Source organism: Stegodyphus dumicola, chromosome 11 (assembly GCF_044657685.1).
Source record: "Stegodyphus dumicola isolate Sdum_Otavi_A_Nest chromosome 11, ASM4465768v1".
Taxonomy (NCBI): Eukaryota; Metazoa; Arthropoda; class Arachnida; order Araneae; family Eresidae; genus Stegodyphus; species Stegodyphus dumicola.
The window spans coordinates 5,468,094-5,474,134 of record NC_140778.1 but is presented as its reverse complement, the minus strand read 5'-3'; positions in this window follow the sequence as shown (position 1 = coordinate 5,474,134).

Below are 6,041 nucleotides of genomic sequence, written 5' to 3'. Positions count from 1 at the left end.
GTTAATAATACTGTGAAGCATTTAATTGTATGCTTTGCTAATGAATATGTACTAGGCAATTGCGGTTATTATGAAAGAGGTGAAATTTCAAATACAATTGTTTCAGTTACAATTATTACAAATATTATTTAATTTTGTAATAATGCTAATTAAAAATATGAATTAAGAAAATGCAAAAATTAGTGTAAAAGCATACTAAATAGTTCAGAGTAAAACTTGTACTTAATTTATAGATCACTCATTCACACATATGATGACTCATACACTGATATAAATTTGGTATGCTTTTATACTGTTTACATGTCTTCTATATTAAGATTTGAATCATCATCTGCCAACAAATTCAGTTAATCAGGCATTGTTGACCTTATTAGTTTCTTGCAGATCTGTGAACTTTGGAAACATTTTTAGATTTAGTGTAATTTTTTTTTTTTTTTTGCTTTTCAGGTTTTCACATAATATCAACTAGAAACATTACCTCTTCATTTTAAAGGTCAAAGAGATAAATTAATAAAAAAAAATTAATTAGTTAATATCATACCTGAAATGTTCTTTTGTTACACAACTATTATTTAAGCCATCTAAATGGGCGCAATATTTTTATAATACTTTTATTTAATTTTCCAGTATATGTTATTGAAGCCATTCAAATCCCACTTGGGCATTTTCAAGCATATTAGTTGTTGAATATTATGTCTGACTGTAAACACACAGGCAAAGTATGTATAATTATTATGTAATTTAACCTATCTTTCCTTCAAATATTTCTTTAAAATTACAGGAGACAGGCATACATTTGAACTTTGATTAACAGACTTAGTGTAGTCGCCATGACAGATAAGAAAACAGATGAATAATAGACCACCCATAATCACCAACATATAATGCAAGGATTTGAGAATAAAGATTGCTTATTAGCATAATAGTGCAATGAATATTAGATATAAAAATTATAGAACTGAAAGTTTTGTCACGTATCATCTTTGCTTATTATTATATATATATTGAAAATAAACAGTTTGCTTCTGCAACAGAATAAATATCGAGTGTCTTGAAATGTTTTGTATACCTGGAGCTTTACAGTTCAGTATATTATACAAAGAGCAGTATATATAATGATAATCAGGTCTGCACAGATATTTTTAATGGAAAATTCTTGTGTATAGATTTAGTTGATATTTCGTATCTTGTGTACAGATTTAGTTGATATTTTGCAAGACATGGCAATATTTCAGACTTTTATTGTAATTACTGTGACAAAACAATCATTAGAAAATTATACACGTATGAAAATTATTAATATGACATTATGTAGCTTATATTAATAATTTTCATACGTGTATATGTAATATTTTGGCAGGCGCAGGAATGACCAAAGCTTAACAATATAACTACATCATTGTATGGCCAGGCATTGTTATGGCTGGATAGAAGGTTGCAAAATGACGACAAAGAAGGATTTAGCTTTTTAGATCCCACATCTTTATTCAATTCTCTCAGCAGATCATTTTGCCTTTAGATGAAATTCTCAAAATTATATATTCAATATTGATTTAAACTAAGTAAGATTAAATTTAGACTTTACGTCATATCTGCTTTAACAAAGGCAAGAACAAGATGGGAGGAGCAGCTGCTAGGTCTTGTAGCAGCGGTAGAAGAAAGCAGTCTGACGAAAAATGGCACGTATTCAGTATGTGTACTAGCGATTATATAACATGCCAGAATGTTCTCGAAAGTACTGGTCTAGGATAAGATCCTGAAACTGCAGTAAGTTAATTATAGGTTGCATGCTCGCGCAGAGCAAAGCCACTGTATTTTCTATATTTTACATGTATATAATACATATTCTTTGTGTCTTGGTGAATACATTCTACCTCGCTGGCAGGTAACAGAAACTGACGATCAAAAGATTGATGAATATTTAATAATTTTGATGAGATTATCTAGGAAAGTAAAATAGTTTAAAACGTATTAAATATGGTTTTCCAGAATGTTTCCTAGCATAGTTTTTAATCTCAGACTAAATGATACACATTATCTGGAAGTTCATATTCTTGTGTCATAAAGTATGCTTTATTGTAATTAGTCTTAGATTGTAAAGTTAAATTTATGAAAATATGATGAGTTAAAAATGTATTGCAGATATTAAACTAGATTTTTATATGCAATTTTGAAATTTTAGAGATCTTGCTTCATGTAATTATTTTTAATGTTTTTATTAAATTCTTAATTAATGCTATTATGCATGCATTAGAAAGTGAAATGAAATAATACTTAGGGATATCATTTGGCTGCATTATGTTGTTTCTCAGTTAAACTATTCTGCATTCAAAAAATTACTCAAGGATTCTCACGAATACCAGCTCAAACAGTTCCAAAGTATTTCTGCAAAATATACATAATTACTTAAGAATTGTATCTTTTTGATAATATTATTTAGCCTTTACAAGTTACTGCCAAAATTATTTTGTAAATCAGAAATCTTCGAGGGGATTAGTATGTCTCGCATAGTTACCCTGGTGCCACACTATAACACTGAAATTGATAGATGTATAATTGAATGTTTAATCAAAAATGTCTAATTCCTCTTTTATGATATTTCAATAATTGATACTACTGAAACAAGAAATATTGGTACATTAACATTTTCTTAATATTCATTGTGTATTTGTTATGATGCATGTATTAATGTCATTACAAGTTAGCATTTGATAATGTTTGTTTCAACAATTTAGGGTTTGATGAAGTGCCACAGAGATTATCGCTTAAAGAATGCGTGCTGGCCAACCACCAACACAAGATAGAGCAATGAAAATGAAGATTTAACTATAAAGGAAAATCTGACTAATATTATTACTCATAACACTTATTTGTTTCGTATTATTGTAAATTTATGCGAGTTTTCCTGTATTCTGTTTATTTTGCAACTTATGTTATTGTAAATTCATGTATGTTTTCATTCTTGCTCTGTCATGCATTTCATACTAATTGTTTGTTGTGCATATTAATTATATGTGTATATTACTTCATTGAATTACTGTATTTGAATTTTAATAAACCTTTTTACCATTCAGTAGTACGTTTCCATAAAACCCTGAACATTCTAAACATCCCATATCACTAATCCTCAATTCTAAATAATACTTGAGTTTACTTAATTCATGTATTAATAGCGAATTTGAAAAATAATACAAGAGTGACATATTTTGAGGTAAAATAAATACTGCTCAATTGGACATTTTAAAATGTTTTTCCTTTTAATAGAGGGACATTTTTTAAGGATTTAATTATTAGTATTTGAATATTGTTTTAATATATGATTAATTAGTATATGAATATACTGTGTGTAATAAATAAGTAAGGCAGTGAATAAATTTTGAACAATAATTTCATATGAAGAAATATGATCTGCCTGGGTTAAAAAATTAATCTTTAAATCCTATTTATGAGATTATATGGCTGGAATCTGTAGCCCAAAAGCAGTTAAAGCAACCCACCTCCAAAAAAGAAGACATTTTAACAAGTTTCTTCCAAAACTTGAAATATTTAAACATTACACGACCCTAAATTTCTAGTGAATTTAAAATATTGATTTCATTCAGTTCAGCTACTAGCCATTATATGAAATTTTCCTATATTATTAAAATGTTCCTCATGATTTTGCAAGGTGAAGACCACAAATGTTCTGCCCTCATAACTAATGATGATATAATCAGGATGAAGTAGACTTCAGCGTAAGGAATATGGAACTATATATTTTGTTCTTTGTTTATTAATTAGCTCACTTTTAAAAAATTCATATCATATAGTAAGTAGTATTCATAATTTTTCTCATTTTCTTAATATTTCATTGAAGTATTTAAATGTTAATTTAATTAGCAATACCTAATAATGTCAAATGCATATATTATTATACAGAATGGGATTTTGACCATAACATTCAGGCAAAGTGATACACATGTTAATTTTTCAACAAGTTTCTGCATTATGCTTTTTACTCTCTACACAATGTTTAATTTTTAATTATTATTTTTTATTATTTGTTGGACCTTAGGTCCTACAAATAATAAAAAATAATAGTAATACCAGAAAGTGTGACTTTCTTATATTATCCAACAGAAGACCTATGTTCACATCTTATATTTTGAATTTACAGTTTTCTTTTGTAGATGACAGACACCATATATTGAAAAGAAATTAACATGCTGCTGGATATATGCATGTGTTTTTCATATTTACAGCTGTTGCATGTGATGTTATGTAATCGGGTAAAAAATGAAAGAATTAAGTTTATTGACACCAAAACAAATGCATACTTCGATATAAAGGCTGCATAAAAATGAAAATGGCTAAATTAAAATAGTGAATTGAGGTTGTAGAGTTCTCATTTATTTTTATTAACCAGCTATTTTATGATAATTAGCTTTTCTTTCTTCCTTTCCACTTTCCTGCCAGGATGCTAATTTTGAGTGTATTCAAATAAGGTGAATTCATTTCGTTACTTTTGATTTACGCCATAAATGCTAGCTGATTCTGTATGAACAAGCTGTGCACTCTGTTAATTTGTCCGAATCTATAAAAGGTTTTTTTTACACCTATTCCAAACCTCTGTTGTAATTTCCAAAACATAACGAGAAGTCGCTTAAGTTTTCCAGAGTTCTCACACAGTATATATTACCAAAGTGGGTGAAACTCGTATAAGGTGTAAGAAAGACCAAAAGGAGATTTATTAAATCAAGAAAAGTAATCGGTGGAAAAGGCATTTAATCTTAATAATGGAAAATCGAATTTTACACCAAATATTCAGACTTTTGTAACTGTTTTATATTTAATTAGCGAGAGTTTAAAATAAAAATTACCTTTATATTCATAACATAGGTTACATTCTGTTAATTTCCCATAAATAAACATAAAGAATACATTGACAAAATCATTGTACTAAGCTATTTTCATTGTACTTCAAATTTAGGTTGTTTTCATGAAATTCTTTTATTAAACATTAACTTATACTTGATAATCAATCTTCAAGTTCGAAAATAAGTTAACTGTAATTGCATTTGTTTTATGATCAAATATTTTAATTTGGCAATTGAGCATTTCTAATGGCATTTCTTTTTCTGTTTGACATCTCTGCTCTGTTAAGGTTATAACCAGTTAAATTGTTACTGTGTCTCTGAAAAATCAACAGCATTCTTAAACATGTGATGTAGCCGTTCCTCAATAGACACAAATGCCGGCTAGCTTTAAAAGGATTTATTAACAGAGCACACAGGAACGGTTACAAACACAAGAAATATATATAAAAATGAAAGATAAACGAAATGGAACATCAAACATTGAGAATAACATAACATAGTAAGCTATCATCATGGCGGCTGGAGGTCGACTGACGTTTTTTCATATCGCCACGAGATGGCGTTTAAATAAAATAGTTCGGTTACAGTTCATGAGTTCATGAGGTGAATAAAATAGTTCAATTACACTTAAATAGGTCTGTTACATCCTCCCCCTCTGACTTCGTAGACGTCTCGGCAAGAAGTCAGGAACTGACATTTGTCTACTTTGTGCAGCGGGCGGAGAATCAGATGGACGGGCTCCAGTTTGACGATGAGTAGATTTTGCGTCACCAGCACCTTGTGCAACAGGTGCAGATTCGGGTGGTATTACACGTTTCGGGCGTCCTCTTTTCTTTAAGGGAGTTACAAGAGCTGTGTTTTGAAACTTATTTCGATCTTGATATGGATTCAAGGCTGAAACATGATACTTGCCGAGAATTTTGTCTGGTTCATGAGGATCGGCAATATCATAAGTGGTTGGAGATCTTGTAGTCACTATCACATAAGGACCATCTCTCTTGGGCATGAATTTAGCAGTTTTCTTCAGTGGACCTTTGCTGATTTGAGCAAACTTTATCTCCAGGAACGAATTTCGGTGTTTCTCTTCGTTTTTTGTCAGCATATCGTTTCTGCTTATCTTGATGCATTTCGACTCTTTCTCGTACCTGTTGTACATTTCTTGCAAAACGTTTCAAATATGGAGTA